This window comes from Cryptomeria japonica, chromosome 4 (genome assembly GCF_030272615.1).
Source record: "Cryptomeria japonica chromosome 4, Sugi_1.0, whole genome shotgun sequence".
Taxonomy (NCBI): domain Eukaryota; kingdom Viridiplantae; phylum Streptophyta; class Pinopsida; order Cupressales; family Cupressaceae; genus Cryptomeria; species Cryptomeria japonica.
Window position 1 is genome coordinate 68,967,228 of NC_081408.1, and position 13,394 is coordinate 68,980,621.

Consider the following 13,394-nt stretch of genomic DNA (forward strand, 5'->3'; position numbering starts at 1 on the left):
TGATTTACCTTGGATTGGTGGTTACTAATGGTTCTTTGAAGATGGACCCCAGTAAGGTGGAAGCTATTATAACTTGGCCTACTCCTAAATCAGTTTTTGAGGTGAGAAGTTTTCATGGATTGGCAAGCTTTTATAGAAAATTTATTAGAGGTTTCAGTCATGTGTGTGCTCCTATTTTGGAAACTATTAAGGGTGGAAATAAGAAGAAGTTTATTTGGACTCCTGAAGCTGAAAAGAACTTTCAGATTTTGAAGAGAAAGGTAGTAGAACAACCTATACTTGTTTTACTTGATTTTAATAAGGTTTTTACTATTGAATGTGATACTAGTGGTCATGTTATAGGGGCTTTCCTTAGTCAAGAAAATAGACCTATTGCCTTTTTTAGTGAGAAACTAAATGAGGCAAAGAAGAAATATTCATCCTATGACTTAGAAATGTATGCCATGGTTCAAGCTTTGAAGAAATGGAGACACTACTTGTTACCCAGAGAATTCATTGTTTATACTGACAATCATGCTTTACAATTTTTGAATAGCCAGAAGAAGCTTAGCCATAGGCACATGAAGTGGGTGGAGTACCTACAAAGCTTCACATTTACAATCAAGCATAAAAAGGGGTAGTCTAATAAAGTGGCAGATGCATTGAGTAGGAGGGCCATAATGATTCAAGAAATCAAGTTGGAAAGCATAGGTATTGATTCTTTCAAAAGCATGTATGAAAATGATGATGATTTTAAGGATATCTATGCTTCTTGTAAGGAGTCTAATGGAGTTTTTCAAGATAATAATTCTGATTTTCTGATTCAAGAGGGTTTATTGTTCAAGGGAGTTCAGTTGTGTGTACCTAAGTGCTCTATGAGAGATAATTTGACTAAGGAGAAACAAAGTGGTAGTCTTGCAAGTCATTTTGGTCTAGATAAGACCTTGGAGCAGCTAAGGAGGTATTACTTTTGGCCTAAGATGCAAAGTGATGTGAGAAAATTTGTTGAAAGATGTGTTATTTGTCAAAGAGCTAAGGGAACTAACACTAATGCAAGACTTTATCAACCTTTACCAGTTTGTAGTAGGCCATGGGAGTCAATAAGCATGAGGATTTGATTCCATTTATGTGGTTGTGGATAGATTTTCTAAGATGGCACACTTCATTCCATGTAAAATCACTAATGATGCCTCATACATTGCTGGTTTGTTCTTCAAGGAGGTGGTAAGGATTCATGGTTTACCTTTGAATATTGTTTCAGATAGGGATAGTAAATTTGTTGGTCATTTTTGGAGAACATTGTGGAGAAAACTTGGTACTAACTTGAGTTTCAGTTTAGCTTATCATCCTCAAACAGATGGGCAAACAAAAGTGGTCAATAGGAGCCTTGGAAATCTATTGAGATGTTTGAAAAAGGAACATTCAACATAGTGGGATTTGATTCTACCACAAGATGAGTTTTCTTATAATGATTTAGTAAATAGAAGCATTGGTAAGACTCCTTTTGAAGTTGTTTATGGTTTACAACCTAAAGGTGTATTTGAGTTAAGAGATATTGCTAATATGGAAAGGAGAAGTGCTGAAGGGGAACAATTTGCTGTGTTTATGCAAGAAAGCCACCAACAAGTCAAATAGAACCTTCAGAAAAATATTGAGAAGTATAAGCAATATGCTGATTTGAAAAGGAGAGAACGTCACTTTAAGGTTGGGGATATTGTGTTGGCACATTTGAGGAAGGAGAGGCTTCCAAAAGGATAGTACACTAAGCTGCAAATGAAGAAAATTGGACCATGTAAAGTGGTTCACAAATTTGGAGAAAATGCCTATGAGATAGAACTGCCTCCTGGGGTTGCTATCTCACCTATTTTTAATGTTTCTTACCTTTACCCTTTTAAAGGGGTTGTGGTTGTAGGTGAAGATGCAGGTACAATAGTACCATCAGATGAAGATTGGGTGAAAGATTTCCCACCGAGCCAACCAATGGAGTTGGAATGCATTATAGACAAGAAGGAGTTGAGTAAGACAAGAAGGAAGACCTATTATCAGTACCTAGTCAAGTGGAAAGGGCTACCAATGGAGGATGCTACTTGGATGATAGAGTTGGACATCATCAATCATGATTACATAGTTGCAAGTCTCAACTTAGGTGGAACTTGAGTTCTTTTTCTAGGGGAGTATGGTGCAGGACACCCTAGGTCTTGATTTATCCTCATTGGCCTCATATAGCCAAATGTGGATTTTTGTGGATTTTTGGTTTATTTTGTTATAATAAGGTATTTTAGGGCCATTTTAGTCCATTTTTAATTAAATGCCCAAATTGTAAACCTTTTGGCAAAAATGTGAAAAGTTGCAAAAAAATAAATAATAATTTGAAAATGTTGTCAAAATTAGAAAAAAATACATGTGTTGGAAGGTGGAAAGACACACATTGGGCATGCATCAGTTACATTCCAAGATTGAAGGCCATTTTCAAGCCAATCTTGGCCCTATTGTATGGACTTTTGGAGTTGGAGTGAGTTACAATACAATTTTCCTTGGTTTTTCCCTATTTTTCTGAGTGTTTTTCAGTCTGTTCTAGCTCATTTTTGGATCATTTTTTTCACTCCCATGATTTCTTAGTGATTGGGATTGAAATAGCTTCAAATATACTTTCATATGCCACCAGTTTCATGAAATTTCATTCATTTTTGACCAAGATATTGTTGTTTTTGTGAATAAAGGTTAAAAATCTACCTAGGGTAACCCGAGATCTAAAAAAATGTAGAACTCTTTATTCTCAAGGTAGATTGAGCTGAAATTTGGGTATGTTTTCTGTTTTTATGTATATATTCTTATTCTATAAATGTAGGGAAAATGGTGAAGGTTTTCTATGGTATTTGAGCTGAGTAATGTCTGATATCCGAATGTATCAGACAGAGATTTAGTGTTTTTTTAATTTTGCATGGGAGGTTGGTGGACGTATCTAAGTGTATTGGATCTTGGTGATGTTTTAAGGAGTAATTAGGGACCCTAAGACATCAATTTTTCACATGTCTAACTCTTCAAAATTATCTTGTTGTTCCTTTCACAATGACTGTCATTAATCTTGTGACTGAGACAACAAGAGCACTGAGAAGAAAAGTCTCTTAAACTTTAACTTTTTTGCATTTTTCATCTCATGCATGTAATTGTGGAAAGTTTTTTCATGGTTTTTGGGTCCCAAATAATCCAAGACAACAATCATAATATTGTTCCTTACACCATGTGTGATAAAAAGACAATTTGCTGTCCTAGTTGCAGTCCATAGACATTTCCAGTTTTGGTAGAACGGCCATAACTCTTAGTTTCACCATTGGATCATTGTGAAAATTTTATATTATGTCTATATCTAGGTTATCTAAAACCTTACTGGAGTGATTGGATTCATTTTGAGTATGGCAAGAGTTATTAATGACTGTTCGTGACTATTTATTGTGACCAGCAAGCCTTAAATTTTAGTTTTTTATTGGTTTAAATCAATGGTTTCATTATATGTGTTGAGTCTTTGAATATGAAAGTTGTAGTCCAAATTATTATCATGCATTGTGTGAAGGATGTGTGTGTTCATAGTTCCAAGATCTCCATAGTGAACCTATATGAAAGAAAACCTTTTTTTTGATGATTTCCTTTTGTTTAACCCTTACCTCTACAACAAAGAGTTCCAACACTAAGAAATGTTCCTTTAAACATATGTTTTGATCTTTATGTTGTTTTTGATTGAATATCTATAGGCTTTCCATATGACTTAGGGGAAAGTGGAAAATTATGCAAAGAATATTTTCCCATTCCTTCATTATTTAATTTGAGCTTTTCCTCAAAAGTTTCTCGTAACTTTTCTTGAATTTCTTTAGTAGGATATACTGATTTTCTATTATGTGGAACTCTTGTATCTTGTGTTGGCTTCAAATTATTGCAATATTGACTAGAATCTTCAATTACAGTGATCTCTTGTCCTTCATGAGGAAATTTTACATATTGATGATATGTAGAAGGAACTGCTTGCATCTTGTGAATCCATGGTCTTCCTAGAAGAATATTATAAGAGAGGTTCAAATGTAAAAACTGACACAATGTATTCCTTTCCACAGGTCCTATTTTTATTGGCAGCACAACAATTCCTTTAGAAGAATGTTCTACTTCATCATAAGTCTTGATGGTTATTTTCTGTTTTCAGGTCCACTGCATTTTTTGAATATCCCAAATCTTTTATCAAACTTAATGCACAAATGTTTAAGCTGACTCCTCCATCTATGAGTACATGTTTGATAGGAGTTTTATTGATGGTGAATTAAACATGTAAGGGATCATTGTGAGGATTTTGCAAGGATGCATCATCATTTTCAAAAAATGATAAGCAATGAGGAGCTATAAGGTGTCCTACCATGTTTTGGAACTAATCTACATCCAAATCTTTTGAAACTGTTGTTTCTACTAAAGCTTTCTCCAAAATTTTCTTTTGCATAGGTGAAACCTTGAGAAGTTCTAGAATTGATATTTAAGAGGGTATTCTTTGTAATCGCTCTACTAAATTGTATTGTTGTGAAGTGGATGTTGGTTCTTTTGTTATACCTAGAAAGGTAACCTTTGCTTTTCTTCTCGTAATAACATTGATTGGCTCTGAAGATGGATTATCTTTAACAATGATAACATTTACTACATCATCATATGTATAAGTGTAATTCACTTTGTCTTTTCCTTTGTCATCTTTTAACTGAGATGGTTCACCTTTGTCATAATTCAGAAGTGGAGTTTTGAAAGCTAGGTGTGATTCATTTGTCTTATGGCTATCCACTGTGATGGTTCCATTATCGATTAGATCTTGGATAAGGTGTTTCAATATCTGACAATCATTTATTTTGTGTCCTTTATTCCAATGGTAATTGCAAAAATGATTGTCATTCCACCAATTTGGCTTGATTGGTGGCTCATAACTTCTTGCTTCTGGTAAAACAATCAATTTGTTGGCAAGTAGAGTTTTTAGAGATAATTCCAAAGGTTCTCCAATGTTTGTGGATTTCCTCTGAGGATTGGAAAAGAAGGACTTGGCATTATTTTTTTCTAGATTGTTATTGCTTGGGATTTGACTTGATAGGTTAAAGATTGGTTGTTGTTATTGTTGTAGCACTATTATCATCATTTCCTCCATTGCTGATATTCCTATTCTTTGACTAGAACTTGGGTTTTTCATTGTTGTTGTTGTTGTTATTTTAGGAATTATTGTAAAGTTTTAGCTCTCCTTTCTTTATCATCGTGTTCTCTATTTTCAGACCATTCTTGATCATTTTGGTAAAAAAGGGAGGACATTGATTTCTTAGTCAATAACTCATTTCACTGATAAGATTATCAATGAATATGTCCATTTTTTCTTGATCGGGTACATCTCGAGGATACCTATTAAACATGTATTTCCATCATTGTAAGAAGATCATAAAAAATTCACCATTCTTTTGTTTAACATTGCATAGATCCAACATTGTTATCTCATTCCTTATATTGTAGGAGTATTCTGAAATAAATCTATTCACAAGTTCTTCAAGAGATTTGATTCTAGATGGTAATCTTGAAAACCATTCCATTGATTGTCCATTGAAACTCCTAGGAAAAAGATGCATAAGGTAAGTTTCATCATGAGAAAATTTGATGCTCATAGTACAAAACTCCCTAATGTGATCTCGAGGATTAGATTTTCCATGATATTTGTCATATTTAGGAATCTCGCAATGTTGCGGAAATGGTATCATATTCAAATTCTTATCGAAAGGATATGGGCATATATCTTCTAATGAATACTTCTGGAGCTTGTTCTATTTTGAATGTCTTATATCTATTGTTGTAGAGTTTGTATTTGTTGAGTAAGGTTTAACAATGGATTATCCACAAAGTTTCTCCTTGTTTCTTCATGAGTTCTTTTATCACTACGCTCTTTTCTTGTGTCATCCCTTTCTTTCCTTGTTTCTTCATGACTTTTTTAATTCAAATCTTCATTTTTTGGATCATCTATGTTTTGGGTGTTACTTTCCTCCACATCTTGTTTCAAGATTTCTATGTTAAAGTCTTGTGGTAGTTTAGCTCCAGATTTTGCCAACATCAAGAGATATTTCTCTTTTTGCTTTGCCAACAATTTTTCCATTAGCCTATCAAATTTCAAATCTTGCTCAAGGTATCTAATGGTGCTATTGACTACTTCTTCGTCAATTATAGTAAACCCAAAAGTTTGGAATGTAGGATTATCTTCTTCCTCCATTTGTTGTTTTCTCAGTTGTTCGTATTGAGCTCTAGTCCAAAATAACATGTGATTATTTTAAAATTTTTAAAATTTCCAAAGGACAAAGTCAATAGGTGATTATTGGTTTAGGAAGATATGCTTTGTTGATTTTATCACTATTGTTTGTTCATTGTGATAAAGCGTCTCTTTGTTGAAAAGCACATCTTTGCAAAATTTCTCTGTCAAACTCTATACCGCAGCCACGTAAGTAGTGATAAAAACAGTGTAGGAATGTCCTATGTTTTAATAAGATCTTGTGATTGATATACAAGAATCTTATTCTTTCTCAAGTAGCTTTATAACTAGGTTTTCTTTTCTTAAGGTGATACTTAAAAGTCATATAAGCATCTGACAATTTACAAGTTTGTTTGATTCCAATGTTGGTGCAATTTTTATTTTGGTATAACCTAGGTTCAAAATAGGAAAGATATATCCAAGATTATGAACCTAGTATAGATTGATCAAGCTTCGTGATAGAGGATTTGATTATCCTAATGAGAGACTTGACAATGATGTTTGAATCAATAGCTTGTTGAATGTTTATGCTTGTAGAAACCTTTTGGGAACAACCTATTGGATTAGTGACCTAGTTGTTGAGCTAGTTTGAAAATAGGTGATGGTTTAGAGACAAATCTACTTCAAGAATTATTTTGATACAGATGTTTTGACACTTTAGTTTGATCTAGTGTTTCAAATGTTGGAAAGCTTTTTGTATTACCCTTTTGATCAATTTCTCCAGCAATTTGTTGGATTTTTTCTCATTCGTAGATGATAATTTTCTTCATTTTTTGACCATTTGGAACATGTTACAAACATAGAAGACACAATGTTTAATAAACAAAATGCACAAGAAAGTACAAATCTTATGGCAAGTTGAGACAATAGTTGTTGAATCTCACATGGGGTTTCTTCTAAGGCTACACTATTTAAAGTGGATATTTAGATACTTGACCCCACTTGCTCCACCCTCAACACTCACTTCTCTGGGGTAGCCAAGCACCAGTTTCCATGAAAACTCCTCATGGAAAAATTTATATCTCTACTAAGAACTGTATGTATGTGAGTGGCTTCAGAGGTTTGACCTCCTGCACCAACAACTAGAAGGATTTTAGCAACTAGTACAAGTGGTTTTTAATAAAAGATATGTGGCCATACATGCGACACTTTCAGCTCTATAAATATAGAAGGTTCCCAGCCTATAGAGGTTATGCTCCATAGGGTTTATGGAGAAACTTAGTATTCGTATGAACTTATCAGCACATGTTGTTTGGGACTTTCGTCACAAACATGATTTATTTAGAGTGGATTGGAAGGAATTGGCATTAGCTCATTTCCACTTTAGGTCATTCCCCTCTCACTGGCCCCCTCAAGGCATCTCGGGAAGGCAGACCCTCTAAAGGATTTAATTGCTTGAAAGTAAAGAAAGCATAAAAGAGTGGGTTTAGCTTTTTGATCACCCAATTAAGGGGAGAACATATACCTACCACTTTCAAGATACAAAATATAAGTGTTCTTTTTAACTTTCCATAGCAATATGATCTCTTATCATTGTTTAAAATTTTGGGTGATTTCTCTTTTCAATCCTTTGAATTTTGGGCTTTCATGGCTTCATTCTACCTCTGAGGGTGATTTGTTTGAGGGTTTAGGGTTTTTGCAAATTCACCTTTTCCATCTTGTAAGCTCTGCATTCTATTTTCTTGTTACCTTTTTCCACTTAAGTGGAAGGGTTGGTCCATCGTTGGAGAAGGGGTCCCTTTTTAGGTCTTTGCCTTGGCGGGATATAAAATTATTTTGATTAATACCCTTTTCCTAAGTCTTATTTCATTTTATTATTGTGCTAGGTTTCGTAATGTTCATGCAAGTTCCGCTGGATCCAATGAAACACATTGTTTTGCAATGAGAAGATGCACCATGTTTATCCTTCGCGAAGTAGCAACATTGTGGTGGGCCCAAGCTAAGCAGTCACGGTGAAGGATTAAATATGTGCATCTTTTTGTTGATCTTATGGTTGGCACTATTTCACAATGCAAAGATGCGTACTATTTGGGTGGCGGGCCTAACAAATAGATTGGCTTGTGAGTTAAAGGATGTGCATTTCCAAGATGATTTGACAATAGGCGCTGTTTTGCATTGAAAAGGTGCAAGAAGTTTAATATTTGTGAAGCAGTGAAAGGATGGTGGGCCTGACAGGTAAGTGGCTGCCAAGTTTAAAGACCAATCAACTTGAAGTTGATCAGATGCCACACGTTGTTTCACAATGAAAAGTAACACGATGTTTATCCTTCACGAAACAACGAAATAGAGCTGGCTATGACATGGTGGATTAGGTGGTGATACAATTGGATGTATGACTAAGACAACAAATGATCTGTCAATGGGACATGTGGCTCTGACTAGATTTTTGGATTGGTCTATTTGAAAAGGTGGCTATTGGTGAAATTCATGGTGCAGTGCAATACATGGTGGTTCAGATGTGGAGACCGATAGGTTTCTTGGGCAAGTAAGTGATTGCCACATGGAAGATACTTGCTAGAGGTTTGCAGATGAGTGGGTTTGCAAAAAGGGCCCACTTCGAAGACTAAAGAGACTAAAGACCGATCAATTTGAAGTTGATCAGACACCATGCACTATTTCACATGGTGAGGGTGCAGGATGTTTACTCTTCACAAAATAATGAAAAACCACTAGCAGTGGCAGTTACACAGGGTTATAAGGACAAGCATTCATGGTGAAGGCTAAAGGCCGAGCAACTTGAAGTTGATCCAACGATGCATACTATTTCGCATTGAAAAGGTGCATGAAGTTTACTCTTCGTGAAACAATGGAAATATGGTGGGGCCCATTTTTAAGAAGGATGACATAGGTAAGGTAAAGAACATGCACATCTTGTATGATCCAATGGTTGGTGCTATTTCATGATGCAAAGATGCATGAAGTTTATTCTTCATGAAACAATGAAAAGGGAAAACACTTAGAAAATTTCTGTTGTCCGTTGGAGCCATTTTTCAAATTCAATTATGAATTAATTGCTGAAGCATGTGACTTAATTGTCTCTGATCAATGCTCAATTACTGTAATAATCTTCACATTAGTTGAAAATTTGGCATCAATTCGAGGAATCTTACAGAGAAACTAGTGCACAGAGCAAATTTCTCAAGCAACAAGTAATTTTATGCAAACTTCTTAACCATTATAGTTGAATTGGTATCACTGGGTGTTTGATTTCTCAAGAAATTTGTTTAAGATTCAATTGAAATAATTATAATTTTGAGATGGCACCACGAAGAGATTTCACGGGGAAGGTTAATTACCAGGAGAGAGCCACTTGTGATGAATTTTTAGAGAAATTAAATAGGTCCACTAATGCTCCAGGTAAAATGAAAGAATTAGTGCCTAAAGATTCCTGCCTAAGAATTGTCGATGGCCTATACGATAAAGGGAATTGGTTGAGGGATCCCCAGATAGTAATATCAGGTTTAGGACTTTTCAAAGTGGGTTTCAATGAGAGAAATTCCCCTACTCCTATGAATAGTATATGGGAACTATATTTTGGGAAGCTCATTGTCCCTGGGGTTTTCATGGACATGGACCTGTTAACCCAAATTGCCAATAATTATTATCCCAATACCAAGACTATAAAGAATGTAAATGGTGGGTCTCTAATTGAAATAAATGATGATGAGTTCAGGAGAGTTTTCAGACTCAGTGAAGTATCAAATTATTTAGAGCCCATCAATTTTGAAACACTTGCAAAGGTCTATGATGCAGAGAGAGACCACCTCAGAAATGACCCCTTGAAGGAATTCTTCGCCAAAATAGGAGGACTAATAGTTGTAGGCCCTAGTACCATGGAACCATTTTCATTAAGCTTATTTACTTTGAGGGATAAAGGGATGGATTGGTCCTTATGTCAGATTTTAGGGGAAGATGCAGAGACTGCTATGCCAACCCACTATATGCTCATGATAGCACATATTTTGAACCAATCTCTGGCAGCAACTTTTGATTTTGTACCTTATCTCACTGATGCCATTCATGAGGGATTGATGTTGAAATGTGGCGACTGATTAGAAAAGTATTGCACACTTAGCACGTATCCTCATTGGGGTCTGGGGCTGGGCTAGGCCTCGGGCAGGGGTTCGGGGGCAGCAGCCCCCAAGAAAATGCCACCCCTGAGAATTTTTTTTTTTGCCATTTTTCATTGAGGAAAACCGACATTGTAATAAAACCCTAAAAAGGCCGACTTTGTTTGTTTCCCTAAAAATGCATGTTATAAGCAGTTGGGATGCTTAATGCATTGTAAGGTTGATGTACTATTTTTGCTGGATAATAAGAAAGATTGGATGGCTGTGTATGGTGGATGTAACCCATTTTGGGTGAACCACGTTAAATCTCTGTGTTATCTGTGTCCTATTTTATTTCTTTATCTTTTGTATTTAAATCTACATATAATTGTTAGTTCATATTTGCTTCGAATCTGCTTGAAACTCGAACAATTGGTATCAGAGTGAGGTTTTCTATAAATTGGCAGGACTTTCAGATTTGAGTGGGAGCAATGGAGGATTCCAAATTCAAGGTCGAAAAGTTTAACGACCAGAATTATCAGTTATGGAAAATGCAGATGGAGGATTACCTATATCAAAAGGATTTGTGGTGGCCATTGGAAGGAAAGGCAAAGAAAATGACCACAATATCAGATGAAGAGTGGGACATTTTAGATAGAAAGGCACTGGGATCTATTCGATTGTGCCTTGTGTCATCTGTAGCATTCAATATAACAGAAGAAAAAACTATTGTAGATTTGATGGCAACATTGGCTAAATTGTATGAGAAACCCTCAGCTTCGAATAAGGTATTTCTTATGAAGCATTTGTTTAATTTAAAAATGAGTGAGGGAGGATCTGTAGCGGAGCACTTAAATGAATTTAATACAATTACTAGTCAATTGTCTTTGGTAAAAATTACCTTTACAGAAGAGGTTAGGGCTCTCTTCATTTTATGTTCTTTGCTAGAAAGATGGAATAGCTTAGTTATGGCTGTAAGTAACTCTGTCTCTGGTAAAAATACTTTGGTATTTGATGATATTGTTGGTGTTATCCTAAGCGAGGAAATGCGAAGGAAAAGCACAGGTGAGACTTCAACATCATCGGGTAGTGTTTTGAATGTGGAGAATAGAGGAAGATCAAAGGAAAGAGGAAAAGGCCCTGGGAATGAGAAGTCACGAGGGAAGTCAAAGAAAGGACGCTCTCAATCTAGAGGAAAGAAAGATTGCTGGTACTGTGGAAAGCCTGGTCATCTAAAGAAAGACTGTTGGTCTCGGAAAAACAAAGGAGGAGACAAAAATGAAAATGACAGTAAGGAAGCTAATATTGCAAGTAATACTTTACAAGATGCTTTAATCTTATGTTTGGATAATGTTAATGATTCCTGGGTAATAGATTCTGGAGCTTCATTTCATGCTACACCCCATAGAAAATATTTTCTAGATTATGTTCAAGGTGATTTTGGATAGGTATATTTGGGTGATGATGAGCCTTGTCAAATTGTTGGAAAAGGAAAGATAAAGATCAAGTTGTAGAATGGTAATGATTGGTTTCTGCAGGAGGTAAGACATGTTCCTAATTTAAGAAGAAATTTAATTTCTGCAGGGCAACTAGGTAGTGAAGGTTGCATAGTTACCTTCTCAGACAATATGTGGAAGGTCACTAAAGGATCATTAGTAGTAGCTAAAGATGCGAAGGTAGGCACATTATATCTATGTACTATTAACACTTACTCTACCTTAGCTGCTATAGATAAAGTTACTGCAGGAACAACAACAATAAATGTTGCAAGAACAGATTCGGTAATGTGGCACCATAGGCTTGGGCACATGAGTGAGAAAGGGATGAAAATCCTTCACTCCAAAAATCTATTGCCAGAACTAAAGAAGATTGATTTAGAGTTCTGTGAAAACTGTGTTTATGGTAAACAGAAAAGAGTCAGATTTCTCAAGGTTGGGAAAGAGAAGAAGAGTGAGAAGTTAGAGCTTGTACATTCAGATGTATGGGGACTGACTCAGGTATCATCTCTTGGTGGCTCTTTTATTATGTTAATTTTATTGATGACTCAACCAGAAAAACATGGGTATATTTCCTAAAACAAAAATCAAATGTTTTTGAAACTTTTAAGAAATGGAAAGCTATGGTTGAGAATGAGACAGGAAAAAAGTTGAAGTGTCTTAGATCGGATAATGGAGGTGAGTATTGCAGCAAAGCATTTGAAGATTATTGTTCCTTAAATGGGATTCGAAAGAAGAAGATAGTTCTAGGAACTCCACAGGAAAATGGTGTGTCAGAGAGAATGAATAGGACTATCATGGAACGTGCGAGGAGCATGAGATTGCATGCTGGATTTCCCTTACATTTTTGGGCTGATGCTATACATACTACTATCTATTTGATAAATAGAGGACCTTCAACCCATTTGGATGGTGGTATTCTAGAGGAGGCCTAGATTGGTAAAAATGTAAAATATTCTTTTCTAAAAACTTTTGGTTGCGAAGCTTTTGTCCATGTTGATAAAGAAAATAGAACCAAGCTTGATGCTAAATCTCATAAATGTACCTTCATTGGATATGGGATAGATGAATATGGCTATCGGTTATGGGATTTTGAAAATAAGAAAATAATTAGAAGTAGAGATGTTATATTCAATGAGAAGGTTATGTATAAAGAATAGATGCAGGAAAAGAAGCATGAACAAGACAAACAAGAATATGTGGTGTTGGATGAGATTCCTAAAAATGAAATGCCATAGGTACCTGATGCTCAACAACAACAAATTGTCCCACAAACTCCTGCAAGTGTTAGACATTCTACGAGGACAAGTAAACCCCCTGAAAGATTTTCTCCTTCTTTGTATTCTATTTTATTAATGGATTCTGGTGAACTAGAAGAATATGAAGAAGCAATGCAGGTGGATGCCACACAACAGTGGTAGTTAGGCATGAAAGAGGAGATGGACTCCTTGATGAAAAATAAGACTTGGGACTTAGTCCCTTTACTTGCAGAAAAAGGAGCCTTGCCTAACAAATGGGTTTATCGGCTGAAGGAGGAGGAAGGAGGTCAGAAAAGATATAAGGCCAAACTTG